The 22,760-nt window shown below is 35.1% G+C and overlaps 1 long non-coding RNA gene across 2 annotated transcripts; it reads right to left on the bottom strand.

Annotated features, from left to right (window-relative positions):
* Positions 1–1,259: 1,259 nt before the first annotated feature.
* LOC126812372 (uncharacterized) lies at positions 1,260–21,956 on the bottom strand. Of its 2 annotated transcripts, XR_007675900.2 has the most exons (4): positions 21,779–21,956; positions 5,009–5,136; positions 4,340–4,422; positions 1,260–1,537 (listed from the first exon to the last, which is right to left on the bottom strand). It is a non-coding gene; the product is annotated as an uncharacterized LOC126812372 (long non-coding RNA). The 2 variants fall into 2 exon arrangements; XR_007675899.2 differs by lacking the exon at positions 1,260–1,537 and having other exon boundaries at positions 4,085–4,422; positions 21,779–21,952.
* Between the last annotated feature and the right edge of the window lie 804 nt (positions 21,957–22,760).

Below are 22,760 nucleotides of genomic sequence, written 5' to 3'. Positions count from 1 at the left end.
AAAAGAATGCCATATTATCTTTTATGACCGAAATGCCATTAAGTTGGTGTTTTGTTTCAGCTTTCGGCAAAACCATGCTAATTAGAAATTATTGATTACAGATAATTGAATGTCTATGTTGATAAGATAGAGTATATAATAGAATGTCCAGAAGAAAATCCATTAAAAATAACATTAGTATAAATGGTTAAAAACGCTATGTAAACTTGTCTGCGATATCACTACTGTGGAAGCAGATGTTAAACATCAACCAGTCAGTCAACTAAATAAAATGAATGAAAGTGTATCTTTCGTGGGGGAATCCATTTAAGGTAACATGATGTAACACCTTTGGGGTTTGGGGTAATTTAACCATTTGGGTTCTTGTTAGTTTGGTTATGGAGTGAGCATGTTAGATAAGAATGTGTAAATAATTTGAGATCCACCAGTCCATGTATTACCGAGACAAAGCGATGGGTGACTCGTACAGAATGTGTCGTGATATGCAATGATTAAATGGCGCGTTCATGCGGAATATATGCGGGTGGCTCTAATCGGTTGCCGTTTTAGATATCTGAATGAATAGGCATTATTTGTGTTTTTTAAAAACAGAAATAATGATACGAATATTTATTTCTTGGTGAAAGTATATTATCGTTTCCTTAAAGACAACTGAAACATTCTTTAATTCTTTTTTTCACGAAAACAGAACACGACTTTAACCCAATACGACGTGATCAAATATATGTTAAATGCACGACACAAGACTTAGGAATGTAGACGCTTCCGATAAACTAAGTGTCAAATGGACCAACGTTTATAAAGATAACAAATTACTTATACACTGATCCTAAACAAAGTTTACATATCTCCTGAATCACATAATAATGATGATCTACTGTGACAAATATGGCAATGTTCACATTTATTCACCACTGACATCATCAATTACTGCATAACTGAACATATATGTCATTGAGAGAGAGAGAGAGAGAGAAGAGACTGGGAAGAGACTGGGTCTGCATCACCTGTTCTATTTGTCATAAGAATACTGAAATTATGACGAAGTCTGACGTCGCACAAAATTAGAATCTTTATTTAATAGAGAAATCCCTATATCCCTATTGGAAGGCCCACATAATATAACATAGGCTACACTATTGAGATGGGCTTAATTATAGTAAGTATAAAGAAAATGGTATGAATATATAAAGACATAATAAATACTATACCAAATCAATGGTTTATACTAATAATAAACATATAAGGGTTTGCTATACTGAAAAGGTCTCCAGAAGGAGATTGCATAAAGACAATGAATAAACATGAAACAACGGTAAAAACAATTCTTGTTGGAAAAACCATGAAAAAAATTATACATTTATGTAAACGATGAGCTTTCACTTAAAACACATCCACAAGAATATATCCAAACCGAATATCTAGTCAAACCTTGACAACAGGCATGGAACGACTGTGATGCAGGTGCAAATATTCCGGATGAGGAACTTGGTTGAGTATAAATGCCTTCTTCACCCCAAACGTTGTAGGGACCATCCTAAAATCAGAAAACAATTATTAATCAGAACGTGATGAAACATGTGTTAGTTAATAAGCAATGTATTAGAAAAAAAACTATAATTTTTTTCCATATCTACAATTGTAAGGATACTTCCCCTTTACTGCTTGACTAAGATGGAATTTTCCGTCGGAGATAGGCTATAATTTTTCAGTAGGTGAAGGTCATTGCTATTATTAACAAAGAGGAGACTATGTCAATTACAGGAAATTATCATTGACTCTTTTTTATTACATTTCTTCAGACAACTGTGATCCAATACTAGTAAATTTCTCTTGTTTGGTAGGTAGCTTAGGTACTTTTTTATTTGCTCAACCATCACAACTGGAAACTTTTGTTAATCTTGTAATTGTTCTACATAAATAGGATCTGGCATTCAAGAAAGAGTTATCACACCCTACCAAGCACTTGACACATCACTGTTTCAACGAGAATTTAAATATATATACGACAGTGTTTTACACATCTAAAGTGTGAAACCCTAATAGTGGAGTGCAGATGTCTGGTGGTGCCTGGGGCCAACTCCTTGTTTGTATGTGCACAAAGTGTAGGGCCTACGCTGGTCTCGCTTATTAAAGATACATTATGGGAGTTTCGCTAAAGAGTTGGCAGTTCTCACTATAATAGTTAAAAACTAGATAAGGTAAAGGCAATTTGCTGAAAATTTCATTCAAATTGATCCACTATGAACCGCGATTGAAATTTCCGCCTAGCCTCGATCATCATTACTAAAGTCAGTACAATAAACAACATAGTCTGATTATCCATTTAATCGTTAAATCCTGAAGGAAAGTTATGCAGTAAAAATTGACAAAATTATAGATAATTGAAATTTGGATAAAATCGTTCCTTAAAGCATTTTTGTGTAACTTTATAATAAAAGCTACGGGGATAATTTCAAATTCAAAACACTTAATTTTAATTTCACTCTTTGATTTGATGCCGCCAGAATTAGATGCCCGAGGCCGTTGGCGGGTTGGTACACACCACTGTTTCTCGTGTAGCGTTGACCTAAGTCCCTTCTACACAATGGTTGTTTTTACATAAAAAATAAAGTAATATGATGAACAAGTTTATAGGCTACACGTGTATCTTACTTCAGTAGATTATATAGAGCAGTAGGCTATACCAAAATATGGTCCTCACATGGCCTGGTCCGCAATTTTAGTTTTTGGGGCAATGGGCTAAGCGCCAAGTGGAAGGGAATCAAATGTCCAAGGCTGTATTTATTCAATCTGCTGTACTGCTGATGGTTCATAGGACATGACAATCACGTGACGTGATCACCAGCGCTTCTCCACGCGTTAACCAAAAAGACTCAATTGGAAATGGGTAGAAACACAATAACAATTAATTTCAACAAATTATAATAAACAAATTTCAATACATGGAATAAACAAATTTCAACCTTTGAAAAGAAAAAATCCCATCGTCATTTTTAAGATCTGGTAATGCTGATGACGTTGACGTCATTGGCGCAATATTATGGATAGCATTTAAATGGGGAGGGGGGAGATCTATATAAACCCTGTGCCGATTGGGATGTGTTGGCTATCGTTGTGTCGATTTTTCATTAAGACATTCATCTTTGTAATAGCACGGCTAAACATATTTAAGTAAAAGTAATTAAAATATCTGCCATTATATTTTAACTACTTGTTGATAATTTTTTTCACTTTTAATGCAAGGCATCCATTAAAAGATTAAACTAACATCTACGTTTACGATCTTTTTACGTGCAAGAATGTTCTTTAGATTAATGTTTGTTACTTTGCCCTTTAAGGACTAATGTTAGTTAAAGCGAGAATTAGAATATCCTTAATATTATATCATATGGTGTCATGTATAGGAGACAGGATTGCTTACGTTTTCCAGAACAAATGATTCCACGTGTCAGGTGGGTCAACTTTTTTTGTTCTGAGGACCTTGTCATTTTTTTGTTTGGAGAGGCAGTTAGTGATACACTAATAGACTCACTTAAAGATACATTATGGGAGATAAGATAAAGAGATGGCAGTTCTCGCTATAATAGTTAGAAACTAGATAGTGTAAAGGTAATTTGCTGAAAATTTCAGTCAAATTGATCCACTATGAGCCGAGAAAGAAGCGGGTGAAATTTTTGCATAGTCTCATTCATCATTACTAAAATCATTAATATAAACAGCATAGTCTCGATTATCCACTTTTTCTGATTTAATTATCAATAGCCGTTAGCGGTATATAGGAATCTAATCCAGCCAACATCGAAGGCTAGCCTTGACATCGAGAGTTTATTATGGTCTGGATAAGTTAATTAATGTCTAATTGATAATTTAGATAACATTTCAGGACTAAAGAAAGACTTGTAATAAGCAGATTTTGCTCTTGCATAATGCATGTTTAATTGACATAATTCCAAACCCAGCCCAGTTTAATGGCAACGCGAGCGACACGTATCGTATTATTTATTTCATTGCATGTTATATAGACTGCACAGAAAAGCCTTCTAGATTTATAAAAAAAGCCGACATTTAATATAGACCGCTTCGGTTACAAACAATAGCAAACTCAGGTTAAGGTAGATACAACAATATTCTGTATATCAGACCTCAGAAATGCATAAACTTTGCACTGCCCAAAAGTAGGCTATTTTATTTATTATTTATTCTAAGCAACAGGTACATTCATGACAAACACATAAATAATGAATAAGAAAAAAAAAATAATAACAAAAGTACAAATTGATTGAAATAAGATATGCCATGAAGAATATACTTCTTAAAAACTAGCCAAAATTATTACACAATGTATACTGGTGTATTTCCAATGAAGTCCTTTAGTGGTAGGCCATGTCATCACTGGAGTGCAGGTTCTCAAAAACTGGTCTGAAAATAATGTGATATAATAAATTGGTATGAAAGACATTGTAGACAACAATAAATAACATCCATCCTTTTTAAAGCTCAAACGTTTGTCCACTAATCTTAATTTGTTAGGAAGGTCGTTCCAAGCTTTAATACCTATAATACAGAAGTTGAAAGCTGTGTATTCCTATTATATTGTAGACACTTGATCTTATTTTACACATATAAAGTATCTTTTAATAAATTGAAATTAGATTTCATATTTATAGGACAAGCATCATAAAACCTCTTGTGCTCATGATTTAATTTTAACTTTAATGATCCTTATACAAATTTGTAGTTATGTTATTTTGTCCCATAATATCATGTATGAAAGGTATTAATTTTATTGTAGATTATTTGTATTTTATTTTGCAGCTTTTTGCTGAGACTAGAAAACCAAGCTGAGCAGTCTAAGTTGCACTGAATGCGAACATTTGTTATTAATTTTCTATTTGATTTTCTTAGAGATTTATCGTAACGGATAAATATTTTAACTTATAATTGACTTATTAAAAGTTCTCCTGATAGTTTGTTATTGCAAGATATGTATGTCAAAGTTACTGACCTTATTTGTTTTTTTACGATGCCCAAACAACATGCTTCCAGTCTTACCAAAATGAGGAGACCATTTATTGTCCACCAACTAGTATGTAGAAGACAGAGGTTTTGAAAACATAATTTCATGACCTTAATCTGAAAATAAAATGGCACTGTCATAGAGTATAACGTTACTGTCAGCATATCATTAATATGTTTTCCAATTGATGTTTGTTTATTTAGGATCTCTTCTGTTCAGGACTATTGGACACTATCATCATTAAATAGATAAATCACGACCCTTTATCGTTTGTTTTAAATTAAATTGAATAAACATCGTAAGCATAACAACCACTTATAGTATTAAGGACGGTAAGTAAAGTAATAGAGGAGACCGCAAGATGATACATAGGCCTGGTCAAAAACACATTTTTAATAAACTACTAAATCAGCAGTTTGTAGATTGCAATAAACGTTGACGTCCGAAGGAAACAAAACTTAATATTAGAAGACAAAACGTCAACTAGATTATAAGATAAAAAGCTAGATTTATTAGCTGTGACACAAACCACCATGAAATTAATCTTCGTAACCTAAATAAAACTTGATTAGTTCACTGGGTTTTACAAATATTCACACCAAGGGGCAATGTTATTCAGGTGTCTTATGCCAAGGTTATTACCCATGGGACTTACAGAGAGAGAGAGACATATTTGCTGACGTAGAGTTAAATATTTCTCAATGCATATGTTTAATTAAAATATACAAAGGACCATGGATAATTATTTCAGTGCAATATATGCATATTATATTATCGAGAGTATATCTTTTAAAGACACCAATCATTTTATCTTGTACTGTTTCAGAACTGTCCAATTTTAGGTGTGGAGATTAACAGAAATAGGTCTTGAAATAATTAACAAAATATGAATAAGATTAGAAAACTGAAGTTGATGGATTAAATCGTCTAAATCCACATTTTCACATTAAAATATTCGCCAAATGTCAGATTGTATGCCATATTATTCAATGTCATATATTATGTAGCACTGACAGTGTTTTTCAAAAACAGCAGGTGGCGTTCACTTACATTCAGTATGACAGTTTCAAGGGAATTGTAATCTGTAAAATTTGACATTTCTATATTGACTTATAAAATAAGACGTGATCAATCATACTTTACTGGGTTTCATCATATTTATAAAAGAACAACACGCAATCACTTATGGCGGTTAATTTGTTGCTGGGTTAATACATGGTTAATTCGGAATGGAAGAATCTATGGGGCAAAGAGAGAGAGAGAGAGAGAGAGAGGGGGGAACTGTGCAGGAGATTGGTCATAATAACGATGATGAAGGACGTTACAATACAAAATTACAATTTCTAGAAAAAGTAATCAAATATTCGATCTCCATGGCCGTTATGACCCATCCGGTGTGGATCCTTGAATTTTTCCAGCAGGGGGTTTGTCAGGTTCCTGAAACAATGTATCTTGGGGGCCAGGGGGGTCTCGCCCCCGGCCTTGAAAACTTTTGAGAAATATATGGTCTCTATCGTCATTTTGGCGTATATCTCAGGTAGTCAGAAGTCACTTTGACAAAACATACTACGTGTGCCTACCACGCTACGTTTTAGTTTTTCTGCTTTAATATACTAGTTCATGTTTGTTTGTGATTTCTGCGAGTTATGGCTTGTCCGTATATTTTTTTGTGCAAATTATGTGTGGTGCAGTCCCCCTGCACTTCTTATAAATAGCTATTAAAAATACACTCAAAATCAGTTTTATATCTTTGTGGCTCAGGAAGTTAGACGCTGACTCACTAATGAGTCCTGGGTTCGATCCCGGTTTTGATGCGGGACGGTGGTCATAGCAATAAAACCCACCCAGCACTACCCCGTCTTAAAATCCCCGGCGATTGATTTTGAACTAGTTTAAATATAAGCGTATGAACGGGCTATATGACGTTATCAGGGGTGGGGTAGATGGCCGAATGGTACGATCGGAAATTTAAAAGGTCGTAGCACCGTTGACAGGGCAATATTTACCCATTTCGTTTCGTTTCTGTTATACGAGCATATCAAAATGATCTTGGAAAATTTTTGTACCAAGAGTCAAGAGTCGACGTATCATATTTAGGGCTTTACTATAGATATCCGACAAAGATATGCCTTCGAAACTAGATGCAGGGTTAGACAAAATGTATCGAACTGTATAATTTTAGTTAGACTGTAGAAGACTATATTTTCATTAACTTCAGACAAAAACCCAGACCCATAGTTAGCGATTCACAATTGCGTTTGATTTCAAGAAACTTTAAAAAATGTGTTATTCTTGTGTCTGCTCAAACGTTATAGAAAAGGTTAATGTCTCATTTCATAATGTCTATTTTCAGATACATGTAAACCCACAAGAATTTTGCTAGGCAAGCAACTTTATTAAGATACAAGGTTCATGGATATATCGACATGAGAGGGACACATGCTCATTCAACTGTGGTCCGCACAACCTGATTAACACAGCTCGTGTAAATAAGCGGAAATTTTTAATATGTTTAGGGTTGACTTGGTCTGTAGTGGGGACGTAAGCCTAATGTGCTAGCGAAACAAAGGATTAAAGGTAATTGTTCGTGAAATAGAATAGCAAGCGGTTACGACATAGGGCATTGTCTCGCTGGTTGTTAAAGTGTGGTAAAATTTGGTAATGTAAGCTATAAGAGCTGTCATACTTGAACCATTACATATGTATTTTATATTATCGTCTTGTTTAAATCTAGGTCTAGTGGTAACAAATGGTAACTCGGTATATCTTATTTATATAGATTACGAGTAAAATCCCAGCTTAATATAGCATATCCTTACTGAAATCTGACCCTCGGTCAAAGGTGATATAAGTCCAAAAGGTAACACACATAAGTTTGTGCATGCGTAGGTAATAAATGATCATTAAATGCATCTAGAGGTAAATGTGGCCACCATGGCCTTGCTGTAAAAAATACAACGGAGACAGATGCCCCCCCCCCCGCCGCTCCTTAAAATTAACCCCTGTAAACCAAACCAGAATGCACAAATCCCAGACAAATAAACTGGCAGTCTGTTAGCTACAATACATTCCCACAACATATCTATCCCCCTCAGAACTTAAGTCCAATAACTCCAGATAATATTTTAGGATTGTACAGCATCCGTGTGAAATTTCTTAGAATGAAAATAGACGAATTTTATTTGTTGGTTACAAGATAACGTTATATATATAATAAATAAAGAAAGGGGTTTCACGTCCACTCCACACAAACTAGGTCATTTCATGACTAACACATGGTTCATTTTCTTATTTCAATAATTCGCTTGCCCATATAGGGTTCTTTAGAATCGGAGGACCCGGAGAAAACCCACGAGTTTGGACAGGCAACCCTACTACTTGTCACGTACAAGTGGAAATAGAAACCACGCCACTTGACTCAATGACAGGCCTTATGATGCAACGCACACGCGTTAACCATTCGGCCATCCACCCCCACCCCTGATAACTTCATATAGCCCGTTCATACGCTTATATCCCGGATTCTTCAACTGTATATTTTAATCAATATTATTACTGTTAACCCATTTGCTCTTTCAATTCTTTCGTCGAGTCCTGAGAATTTTATTAAGGTACTGATATGAGCACCTAATCATACAGAAATGCTTTGATGTAGATTTCTACAGACTACTTGGGCAAGGTGGACAAGAAAGTCGTTTTAACATCATATTATAAAGTTAGCGTAAACTCACTGACAACATATGAAATTGTTTAATCAAGAAAAATAAACATTGATTGAAATGATGTGTTCAAGTTTGTCTGAACAGAAATAATTACAAAGAGCGAGAGTATCATACCCCGTCATCTATTTAATAGAGATTTCATATCAGTACTCACAATAGAGTTTTATTATAATATTATCTATATTATATAGGTATAGGGTATGTCCTGTCTGGCAAGTACACTCTCCATAGTCTAAAATGTCGGACAGTAAAAGGCCCATTCTGTATCGTATACATTATTCTAACAATTGTTTACAACATTATTTTTCTGTGTAATCAGTCTGTTGTTGTGACTATTACTGGCGTTATTTCAGGGTTTTTTTTTCTCAGTTACTTTTCAAGTAGCAGTGCCGTTCTGATCTAGTTTTCAAGATTAGCGAAGATCTCAAAAGCGCAGACGCATGTTTCAAAACAGACAGCAGTTTCTGTATCTCACCTACACCAAAAGATCTAGTTCACATTTCAAAACTTAAACAAGCATTATGCAAGAGCTAAATCTGCCTATTGTAGATCTTTCTTTAAGTCTGACATGCTATCTAAATTATTAATTTGACATTAACATTCCAAGACCATTGGATTTGAATTCGTTTTGTGGTGGATGAAATAACCGTAAAAATGGATAATCGAGACTCTGTTTATTATCGTAACAATGGTAGTAATAACGATCGAGGCTAGCCTATCATTGAATCTCTAATATCTACGCCCAGGGGGGAGTAATTTGACTGAAATTTTCAGAATTTTCTCTTTTCGAGAAATGTCAGCTCTTTTGTCGTTTTAACATAAGTTGTTTTACTAAACAGTTATTTTGGAAATTTAGAAAACTTTTCAGGACTTTTAAAAAAGGGATCTGGCGTCTGTGTCAATTCAAAACCAAAGCTTTACTCTTACAAATTTCTATAGTTTTAAAAGTTGATCGATAAGTTTTTCAGAGCGGCAGCCATCCTAAGTCTTGTAGAGATCATATCATTTTGGAACTTTAGCGGAGGTCTTTAGCAGTGAATGGAAACCAGAGAACCCTGAGAAAACCCACGCGATCAGACAGGCCACCCTGGGAACGAAGTCGACACTTCACCCAGTGGTATAATGAGAGACATTAGGACAATTCGGTCAAACAACCGCACGTAAATGATATGTGATGTCATATTTCTATATGTGATGTAATGTCGACATCATTCGTGTGAATTTCTAGGATTTAATATTAGACGATTTCGTATACTGTTAAGGCAAGCACCTGTATCGCATGTTATGTTCCTGCACAAAAGGTAATTCCTTGTGGGTTTATATAGTTCAAAATAAATGCTTACAATCATAATATATTTGAATGTAACAGGCTTCTAAGGTAGATAATTATAGTATGACTAATATTTATATCGTTATAGTCATATTACTTTAAATTTATTATTGAGCTGACATTGATTCAATACTATAAAGCATGCAGTAATTTGGTTTAATAGTCATCTGGTAGGTATATGATATATAATCAATTATATATTAATAACCTTGAAGCCTACAGACTAGACATAATTTATTTCCATTTGGATATTTTTTTAAAGCCCAGTCTTTTATAAGTAATGGCAGAGTGTTCACTTTTTCCAGAACAACGGATATCACTTTTATAATTTGTATAATACTATGTAATCTAATAAAGAATGCTGCTTGTTTGTTAAAATCTTATGTGTAGCTCTAAATAATTTCCGGTGACCATGATACATTTGAGTTGAATAAAAGTGACTGTATAAAATCTGTCTCCACAATTTGAATGAACTTTTAGGCCAGTTCATAAACTTATATCATACGGCTTTTTTTTAAAGTGAAAGAAATTCTAATCATTCAGAATACTGTAAGGAATGCAATTTACCAACCAAAACTAATTTAAATATTTGTAAATATGAAACCTGGGAGTTGAAATAAAATACTCATAGATGTTATCACCCCTTATAAAAGACCCACTTCACATTCAAAAATACTTTAAAATGTTCAAGTGTCACTGAGCAGACGATCACTTGACAACGGAATCCATTTTATACATGTTGAACAACAGGAAAATTATTAGCACTGTATAGGTCAAGGCGAAAAATAAAAACACACCACTTAACTTGAAATCTATACAGTCAGCATTTAAATATTAAAATTTGGGTAGTGATTGATAGCTTAGAATAGAATAGACAGAACGCATTTATTTTGGAAAGACCAACGAGGAAAGTACGATGAGCGAAATGTAAATTTTAAAAGAATTATAGTCTATTTCAAACTTAAGCACCAGTAATGTATCACATGTATAACACGCAATTCCGTGGTCTGAGCACACAAAGCGAATCAAACTATTAGCTGAATAAAACCACCACAACACGTAACATTGTGTAAATATAGATTGAATTTATTTTGTTGATACGACGCTTTTTGTCGACACGTGAATGCATCTGACGTGGGTCTTCAAACCCGTTAATAGAGCAATAATTAACATGTCTTTAATTATTCAAAAATCAACAAAGTTCCGACCTTCTGACAATTCAGACCTGAGAAATGTCGGAAATAATAAAGGTTAATTACAATAATGGCGGGTTGAGTATATCGTGGTATGTTAAAGAAAGTTTTTTTCTCTGTAATAATCACACCAACTGATACTTAAAAAGTATATATATGAAATATTAAGACATCTAATTTACAGTTTCATCCTGCAGGTATTAGCCCTTTGGTGATCTTAGTCGGGTTGGTAAAAAAATTATTTTCAATTAGATGTGATTTGATTACACAGTTACCTCGGGCATATTGTATTTAAAAATTGAAACAAATCTGCCAAGTTGTTGATATTTATATATGTTATGTTTTAACTTTAATTTACAAGTCATATGATTTGTTATTGTTTTTCAAGAATGCTTGTGATAAATATCTTACTCTTAGTAGGCCTTTTGGAACTTTTGACTAGAACTAGGAAACGGGCATGACGCCGTCGCCGCCACCTTAAAATTGTTCTATGTCGATCGCACTTGAATTGGCGGAGCCTTATACATTTTCGAAGAGCGTCGCCCCACACGATGAGTAAAGCTTTAGTAGTGTCTAAGGTTATTTTGAATATGGTATTATTAAAGATCAGTTACTGTAACTTTCTAGATGAGAGTGATAATACTCCCTCAATATCTAAATTATAACAAAATATTGAAACGAGAATTTTTTAAAAATTGAAGTTGAATGAACTAAAAGATAAAGAAATATTAAAGTGGTAACATTGTGTATTAAAGGCTCAATACCACTCTTGTTGTAACTGAATAATATGTCCCAATCTTTACTCTGGTCAACAAATTGTACTATTTTAGAATATTTCAATTAATTGATGATACAAATTTCATCTTAACACACCTTATTTAAAAATTTTGAAAAATTCAACATAATGGTTTGAAACGTCTAACGTAAACCTTTTCAAATGAAACTTCGATTTAAAAATATTTTCGAACCCTCTGGACAAGTAAAATAGGATGTAATGGATAATTTACACAACAGGTAGGACACTTAAACACCTAGTACTTAGATAGAGATATTATTTATTTTCTGGAGCTTTCAAGCCAGCAAGAGTGTTATTGTCCCTTTAAATTAAACTAATACTGTTTATTACGGTCATATTGATTCTTACAAACATTTCTCAAATAAAACGTTTGAAAACTCTAATTTTTGAATTGTCCTTTTCTGAATGTTGGCGTCTGATTGTGGTCAGTATATCAACAAGAACTGCTCCGATGAGCTGCCATTTCCCCGTCTGCGTATTTGCAAAGTCTGCATTTTCGCAAGTTTCTTATTAAAGAGATTTTTGATACCCTGCCTGCCTGCCAAGTCTTTGTTTGGGAGGTGCCACCCTTATCGGTCCCTAATAAGTCCATCATCGGAAATATCAGCACTTTACCGATCAATGAGTATACCTCTGATGAGCATGTGAACCGCTGATTGACTACGAAAGTCGACACGGCTAGGGTCAGCTTATTGGCATTTTGGTCCCCGATGATATCAAAATATTCTTGGATAAAGTCTCTTTTCATCAGGTGTATCTTGACAAACTCAGCGATTAGCCCAATTTAATCTATTACAGATAAATCCCCCGAATTCAATCCCTGAACTTTGAATACAAAGACACCGAATGGCTTGGTGATAGAAGCTTTCTGATAGCGATGAGGCCGACTATGAACACGGATGAGGATGCTGACTTGAGTATAATACATTCGATCAATGTGGCAAATTAGCACAGCAGCACTTCAATGTACCTTTAGGTTGCACGTCAAGATGTTGTAATAACTTTTTACAATCATGCGCCCTGTCGGTAATCCAGAAATCCACGTCTTCCTTTATTTCATCCACAGTGGTTCCTGTCAAAATCGTGAATGATTGGCGTTTGCTTTTATATGCTTCAACACCATATTTTCCTGATTGGAAAATGTTTTCAACATATCCGTTTGGTCCAGATACCACTATGTGACTCGTCAGACTGTCATGCAGCCTTGGTAGTATAATCCAACCCAAAAGTATTAACCTCTTCCACCTTTTCGACTATCTTCTTGGCAACCATTTCCACATTCATGTATGAAGCATCTTCTAGGTAGGCTGCTATACAGGATCTAAATGTCATGGTGATGATGTGCCTGTAGTGTTTCTCCTCCGCTTTGTAGTACAGTAATTCTCCCCGCTTCAACTCCATACTATCTAGCTCTCTCTGAGGAATCTATTCTTTCTCCATATCCCTTGTCTTCAATTCCCCCAACTTCATTCCTTCCTCAATTCGCCTCTTTTGTTTCAACCAGTTCTTCGGCACTGTCCGTGGCAGTTATCCTGATAAAACTCATTGTCTCCACTGGTCATAGCAATTCTCGTTCAAAAAGCTTTTTTCCATACTGCATATCTATGTTTCGTACATCATGGGCATTGTCTGTCATTTTCCTGTTGAAATCAGCTGCTTTTTATACGTCCGTCCGTCCACAAGTTGTTTGTGTACACTCTACAGGTCACAATTTTTATCCGATTGTGACGAAACTTGAATATAAGTCTCTCTCCCAAAGATCTCAGATCCTTTCGATATTAGCATGTATCGGACCATAACTTTATGGATTATGATCCCTGATTGTACGAAAAATCACGTTTTAAGCTTGTGGACACTCTAGAGGTCAAAATTTTCATCTGATCTTGATGAAACTTGTAAAGTATGTTTATAACCCAAAGATCTTGGTTCCTTTCGATATTCCCGCATATTGGATCGTAACTTGTTGAATTATGGCCCCTGATTGTACGAAAAATCAATCACGTTTTTAGCTTGTGGTCCTTCTAGAGCTCACAATATATCACCGTTACACCCTAACGTCGGTTGAGTTCGAATTTCGTGGATATCGGACAAAACTGACGGACAAAATGGCCGCCCCTCAGTGTAAACATATGGTATACCAAGGTTGTGGACCCTCTAGAGGTCACAATTTTGATCCAATTTTGATGAAACTTGAAATACATGTTTATAACCGAAAGATCTTGGTTCCTGTCGATATTCGAGCATATCGGATCGTAACTTCCTGGATTATGGTCCCTGATTTTTCGAAAAAATCGTATTTTTAGTTTGTGGGCACGCTAGAAGTCACAATTTGAATTTAATGTTCAAAACCGTTTAAATATATCACCGTTCCACATCAGCGAAGGTTGTGATCGAATTTCGTAAAAATCTGACCGTAACTGTCATGCAAAATGGCCGCTCCTTGTACGCAAATAGTGTAAAAGTATGTAATACCAAGGTTGTGGACACTCTAGAAGTCGCAATTTTTATCCGATTTTGATGAAACTTGAAATGTATGTTTATAATCCAAAGATCGTGTTTCCTTTTGATATTTGCGCATATCGGACCGTAACTTCCAGGATTGTGGCTCCTGAGTGTATGAAAAATCATGTTTCAGCCTGTGGTTCGATGTCACAATTTTAATTTAATTTTAAAACCGTTCAAATATATCATCGCTACACCCTTATGACGGTTGAGTTCCAAATTCGTGAAAATTGGACCAAAACTGCCTGACAAAATGGCGGCTTTTTGTAGTGTAAATGTATGTGATACCCAGGTTGTGGTCTCTCTAGAAGTCAGATTATGATGAAGCTTAAAATATATGCTTATGTCCCAAATATTTGGTTGAGTTCCAGTTTCCTGAAAATCTGACCAAAAATGCCTGAAAAAATGGGAGCTTCATGTACGCAAATAGTGTAAAAGTATGTCAAACCAAAGTTGTGGACTCTCTGGAAGTCAGATTTTGATGAAACTTAAAATATATGCTTATGTCCCAAATATCTTGGTTACTTTCGCTATTTGCGCATATCAGACCGTAACTGGTCACTATTTTTTTTTATCCGATTTTAAAAACCGTTTAAATATATCACCATTCCAAAATAATGAATGTTGAATTCGAATTTCGGGAAAATCGAAACTAAACTGCCCGACAAAATGGCCACCCTTTGTACGCAAATTGTGTAAAGTACAAAGCTTGTGGACCCTCTAGAGTTCACAACTTTTATCCGATTTTGAAGAAACATAAAATATATGTTTATGTCCTAAAGATCTAAGTCTCTTTCGATATTTGCGCACTTCTGGATTATGGACCCTGATTGTACGAAAAATCGGGTTTGTTTTTAGCTTGTTCTCTATCCATCTCTTGCAAAATGTGGGCGTATCTTGCTTAGCAACCGCTGGTTTGTACTAGATGTCCGACTTCTTTTTTTGTTATGATACTCCCTGCCAACCATTTTAGGCAAATTTTGGCCGCTATTTTGAAGTTCCGCCATCTTTGATTTGGGAAACTCATTTTTGAGATTATTTTTAAGTTCAATGACCACGGAAACCCTATTACAAGCCATATCTTGTGCGATACTCACCCATTGTATCATGAAATTCATTTTTCCTCAATTTATGGCAGCCTGTTTGGAAATAGGACGGACCCCAACCGAAAATGACGTCACATAAGTGAAACAATCTTAAAATCGTCTTCAGTGACAAAGTTTGCCTCAGAAATGATCCGTACCAAAATTTAGTTCCGATTGTGACACCCCTACTTACAAACCTCCGCATTTCTCAAATACAACGCTTGAAGACACTGATTTTTAAATTGGTTGGCTATCAAAATAACCCGTGTTTGCAGTAAGTAACGATATAGGTATAACAACGGGCATTATACAAGAATACAGGAGGTACTGGAGTTTAAACTGCTATAAGTGTCTAAAAATAATATGCATATTCAACAATTATATTGATTAAACGTCGATTAATGACTTATTGTTGCTTTAATATTTTTTGAGAATAGACACATTTTAAGAGGATATTGACTGTCGGTTACAATATATTATACATAATCCTTGTTTTTCTTTACGGGATTTATATGTCTTTTAGAATAATAATTCTGTTTCCTCTTTATACATGTCAGTTAACTTATTGTTTGGTCAACAAAAACACGGTGAACCATCAAGACGGATTTGAAAAAAGATCTTGACAGGTCCAACAAATCTCTGTAAATATTTAAAACGACTTGAATCATGGTGTCTGGTTATGTCAGTGGTTACAACAAATGTCGCTTTTGGGGATATCTTGACCTTTGGCTATGGGATAAGCACCAAACAAAATAGTAAGTGAACCATATTAAGGACACAAGAAAAGACTAGTTTATCTTATGTATTACCACAAATTCCTAACGTATCACCGACAACTAAATAGAGTTCTAATTTATTAACCATGTTGACTTTTATGTCGTTTTACTAAGGCTCTTCCCCATACAGCATTACATTAACATGTTGATTATTATTATTCCGCAGCTATACGAAAGTTTTGATCCTGTCTTTCTTGGAGATCAATAGAAAGAATAAATTCTAAAGACTTTCAGTATTACAAGAAATGATTTCCGTTATTATTTTTTGAAATGCACACGGAAAGAAATTTAGATTTCCCGAAACTGTAAGGTAATATTTATGTTATTGTCCCGCGCTGTACGAAGTTAAAAGATTGGGTACCGAAATAGGCGCGATCCGTTTTGTTCCTGGAGAATAACTCATAAACCACTCAAGATATCTTTATGACAAGGCCTAAAATAAGGTTAAATTCTTGTAGCACGGATTTTGTGTCCGGTGGATTAAGCTCCGGTTTCCCATCCTTATTTTAATACTTAAGATCACAGATACTACCGAAAATTAGTGAAAATTATGTCAAAAATAAAGTGAAAGTGAAATGACGGTCAAGGACGCAGCGGAGTCGATCGGGCGCCAACAGATCTGATCGGACCTTCGCAACTGACCACCACAAGAGGAAACACTCATTAGGGGTCAGGAGGCATTGCTACCTTACACTTTTTCAGAGCCTTACGCCATTTCTTTCAGAGCACGGTTTTCTTATTTTCGAAGCACGGATTTTTCATTTCGAAGCACGTTCGTGCTCCAAGGCACGTTATTTTAGGCCCTGCTTTATGACACGCATTAGCGTATTGCATTTGTATAGTTTTGCTATTTTTAATTATAAATGTCCTGGATTTAGTAATCTCGGTATTTTAGTGGAAAATTTTTGGCTAAGGTTTTGGTATTACACCGTCAGGGATTGTTGTTGACGACTAAGTATCCTTGTTATATTTTCCTTGAGAACATTTAGTATTATTATCACTAAACAATTCCTCGGGGATTTCTTTCATGTATAGGAGCCACGGTGGCTTGCTGAGTATAACGCTGGCTCACTAACCAGGAGATCACGGGATCGTCCCCATTTTTGACCGAGAAAGTTTATCGGGGTTTTCCAGCCTGGTTCCCCGTTAGTCAGTGGATCTGGACCGAGGGCTTAGCGAGGAACAGTGTCTAATCGTTCGGAGGTTACGAAAAATCCGAGACCCAGTGTAGACATTGGCGTGCATGTAAAAGACCTCTTGACATTTGGAATTGGATGAAAAGTAGGTGGAAACGACAATATCCTGCAAATATTTCACCCATTCCACATTGCATAGCGTATGCCTGTCTTTCATTAGCTCGGTTGATACAAAAAGGTACTCCATTTCATTTCTTTCTTCTGTGTCGTAAATGGCTCTGTCATTCACCGATACAAGTGTTTTATAACGACTTATAAAACATCGTTAATGATACTTGATCATAAATATAAGCCTGAAGCAAAAACATAATATCTACTACTTATATCTATCTATATTTTTCCACTGACATGCTAAATAAATTCTTATTAAATCTCAATGTATTAACTCTAGGCTATATTTGTCATAATACGGTTTTTAATGATATATATGTACTGTATATATATATATCTTTTTTTTTTGGAGAAAGATAACATGTTTGTGGACAAATGTGTCAGCTGATTGGTCTATGTTAAAAGTTCGAACGTATATTTAATTATAGCAATGTTTTTTCCCGTTAAGTTTTTTCATTCGGCATTGAACAGAAGCGTTAATTTGTTTGTCTTCAACTAAATGTCAAGAAGTGATATCCATACACATTTTGCTTGTCGTCGTATCCTTTAAACTATATTTTTGTATCATTATTTGTAATTGTAATGAATAAAATATTATTTAAATCTATACTAAATGTTCAAAACTTTCTGCTGTCTTTTGTTGGATCTTTTAAACTAAGAAAATATTTACATTATTTTAGTTTAATATTGAATATGTAAATGCTGCAGGCAAAATGGAATTGGGATTTGTCGTCACTTACATTCTTTCTTATTTCTATAGTTACCGATATAGAAAGTTCTTCTCGGTCCACGCAGGAATTCCAACCATTATACAAACGACCTTTTATTTAAAATCCAATTAAAAGAATCTTCTGTATGCGATTTTTGCTATTCAAATATAGAAACCCCAGAACACATTTTTATATACTGCAATTACGGACAAGTAATATGGAATGATTTGCATGAAATCTTTTCAACTAATGACATTTCAGTACAATTACAAATTACAAACATTCATTTTTGTTTTTTGAAAGAAACAGGTTTTAAATCATATCGTGAATTCGTATTTGTAAATCATTCAATATATCTAATATATCTTTTACCTGTATAAATCGAAAATGTTAGACCGCCAAGTATTAATTATCGAAACTACTTGAAAATTAAACAACAGATAGATAATGAATAAAACAAAACCTTAGTAAATAAATGGAAGTATACAGTATGATTATTATTCATACCTCTAGTGTTCCGTTCATGCCTCTACTATCTTTGTGTTTTGTTTCCTTTGCTTTTGGTTTCTTTGTGTTTCTGTTTGTTCTACTAAATGATTATTGTTTTGAAGTTTTAATGTGATTCTAAGATATGATGTTACACACTGTAAATCTAATTTGAACTACTGTATGTATGTAAAAAAAGAAGAAAAAAACCGGAATTCAAACCATTCTAGTCGACAGTCCATTATCCTCATCACTCGGCCATCACAACCCCCCTGGAATAGGCAACAGCAGGGCTACTGAATGTTTATGCCCTCTTCTTGGAATAAATCCATAGAAATAAACCCTAAAGACTTGGAAAGCATGGAATTTTTTCAGAAGAATTGTGGTGCTGTTGCGGATTCACAAAATATGAGGTGACGTCAAAAATTGGTCCCCCAAATCCACAACTGATTCCCTCGATCAAGGTGAATATCTTAAAATGAGGTACCGAATGAGGTTTTGCACATATTTGTGAAATTTGCTGCTTGTATACTTTCTGATGTGTATGGGTGTGTGGGTGTGGGTGTGTGTGTGTGTGTGTGTTTGAAACGACGAAAAGATAAAAGGTATGCCGACAAAAACTGATTTCAACACTGATTTAATAACATTTTAATATTTTTGACGATATATATATATTTCTTTCACCTTCACAGTAGAAATTAGTGCCAGACATTATCAGTTTATAAGATGATATATAACCCTTCTATATCCAGGCGCCTGATGTCCTATAACCAGCCGGCCACTAACTTATCCATTGGTAATATAAATCGGCTCTGTTCAATGTTTTCTCACTGACCATTTATCATACAGACTTAATGTCTGAAGATGTTCCGATTGGTGTTAATGATCATTGATTTGGAATTGTTGAGGAGTTGAGAATCCATCATGTACAGCGATTATAATCCGAACCACTAAGGCAGCGAAGGGCTTAAAAATGATATTTATATCCATGAAGAAGCTGGAAAATACCCGATAAATCTCTCAGATCCATATTTATTTTAGAGAAGAAACAAAATGGCCAAAATAATTTTATCTTTAAGTAATATCGTGCTCGGACAGAGCATACTTACGCTTTCTTGAACGCTTTATACAATATTGAACTTGAGACGCTAACGTTGCTAAAATAACTATTCTGTTTGATTTAAGGGCTGTAGTAATAGCCCGTTCAGACACTTAAGTTGAACTGGTTTAAAGAAACCCGGGGATCTTTAAACCAGTTTAACTTTGTCGTCTGAACGCAAACGTGGGGCAAATAAACCAGTTTAAAAACTCCAACTCGCGACCTGTCTCCGAGAAGGCTTTTTATTTGAAACTGGTTCATTTTTTTGGCCATCTGAACTGGTTGGCTTAAAAACGCCTGCTCCAGTTGGCTTTGGACATGTGCAGTACGCAGTAAGTTACATTCCTGAGAAAATGTCGGGGTCAGGCAGTGCCAGTGTTATCTTTATTCTTTATTCGGTTTTTGCACGCTTTCGATAACGTTGGCACTACCTGACCCCGACATTTTCTCAGGAATGTAACTTACTGCCTACTGCACATGCTCAAAGCGAGCTAGAGCCGGGGATTTTAAGCCAACCCGTTCAGGCGGCCAAGATGAACCAGTTTAAAATAAACAGGTCACGAGCTGTTTTTTTAAAAACTGGTTTATTTTGCCCACATTTGCGTTCAGACGACAAAGTTAAACTGGTTTAACGATCCCCGGGTTTTTTTAAACCAGTTCCACTTAAGCGTCTGAACGGGCTATATGTTACAACTGACAGTATTGGCAATGTCTACCGTTCAGACTGTTTTTGTTTTTTTACCCTATATTTGCGTTCAAACGACAATGTTAAATTGGTTTAACGATCCCCAGGGTTTTTAATCCAGTTCAAATTAAGCGCCTGAAAGGACTGTGGATAATTGAAATAGCCAGCTGACTTTATTATCATCATGGCAGGGGCGAGGGTATGGATTACAATTCCCCACTAATTCCACCTTATCCTTGTTAATGTTAATCGGTGTTTTAATAATAGTGAAACAAAGGCTAAAGTGGTTACAAGCATAAAAGTTTGTGCCTTCACAACATAGCTATAACACCACTATAATTTTAAAGAGCAAACATAAGCATTAGGCATTCATGTGTTAAAATTAATGTTATGTGGGCTCATATCTGTATGACTGAGTAATTCTTATATATGTATAAGTATAACACTATCATTAATAAATAAAACTTACATCTTAACCTAGGAATACTATGGCCTTTATTGTTATTATAAATACCGTATTCATTGATACATAAAACATTAGGCCAATTGGTGGCCGAGTGGTCTGTTAGACTGTCTGTCATTGGGTTAAGTGTAATGGTTTCGAATTCAGGTTTGTACTCTTCAAAGGGGGAGCAATGTACATTTTCTCTGAGGACTCTAGTTTCCATCTAAAATAAACATCTTAGTCCCGAAATAAACCAATTCTCTAAACTAACACAGAGGCCAATTTTGACCAGATAACATTTTGACTTCATTAATAGATACTTTTTCCAAGGTACATAGAAGGTTCACCTTGTAATTCTAAGTATCGAAGAACCCTTGAAACTTTAAATGAATCATGTTACTGACGCAGAACAAAACCAGTTTAAATGTGCCTTGGTTCTAAAACGCAATATATTTTAAAACATAATTCACTTCCAAATAAAAATAAACCAATGAAATCATATTTGTCACCTTTTGTTTTTTAGTCCCAAGATCTACTAATGATACAGTTCTTTCATTTTGGAGAATAACTATCACAACATAGTAGATTTAACACAATAAATAAATAACAAAAGATTTCATACTTGCTTACTTCAGACCAATGAATTGTCTGATAATGATACATCTAACAGCTGGCACCAGTAGATTACAATTATAGAGGAAATATGTTTACATTCTGAAAAAGATCTGTTTTGACAAAACTCGGGCAAAATGCCGACCTTATCTCTGAGATTTACAAACAGTAGTATGGCTGGTCAATCTGAAACAATATAACACATATCGCGGTTAATTGGTCACTATATAAATGGTAGATAAACCTGTAGGTAGAGCATTTATACCCTATGCTACCCACAGTAATCATAATGTTATAAAATAGCCAAAACAACTAAATCTTGTTTAGTGGGTGATAAAAATGGGGATCAAAATAATATCAAGGTTAAACTACACAGCTCTGTATCAAACACCACCCATTCTTTTTAGCGCAGTCTTTAATTTGGCACAACGCCATCGTGTGTGTGAATTATTCATTCAATACAGTGGTTTCATCTTCATGATATACTATTCAAAAAAAGTAGGGGATATTTGATTTTGGCGGCATAATACTAAAATATGCAAATGACTACGAAAAAAGTCACTATAGAACCTAACAGAAGAAACATTTCCAGTCACATGTGACGCCCAAACGCACCAATAGCTACCGCATGGAATGCAGGTGATGCTTGGGATCATCATGGGGGTCCAACCCAAGATTTGCACGACTCTGACTTTGAATGTTACAGTCATTATTGCATTGAATTCCAGGGTGGAAACATCAGTTTAATTGTTTTAGTGACCAGAAAACAAATTTTGATATGCGTCGGCTTACCCAAAATGAAAGGTTACGTGCCCTTGGCATGCTACAGATCGGCACAACACAGGCGGTTGTGGCGCGGACGATGAATGTTTCTCAGTCTGTCATAAGCAGGCTATGGTCCAGATACCGTGATACACAATCTGTACAGGACAGACCACGCTCAGGTCGACCAAGGGCGACAACTCAAGCCCAGGATCGATTTATCCGTACCT

Source organism: Patella vulgata, chromosome 2, assembly GCF_932274485.2.
Source record: "Patella vulgata chromosome 2, xgPatVulg1.2, whole genome shotgun sequence".
Lineage (NCBI taxonomy): Eukaryota > Metazoa > Mollusca > Gastropoda > Patellidae > Patella > Patella vulgata.
The sequence above is the reverse complement of the archived record's forward strand: the minus strand, read 5'-3'. Positions and strand labels throughout refer to the sequence as shown.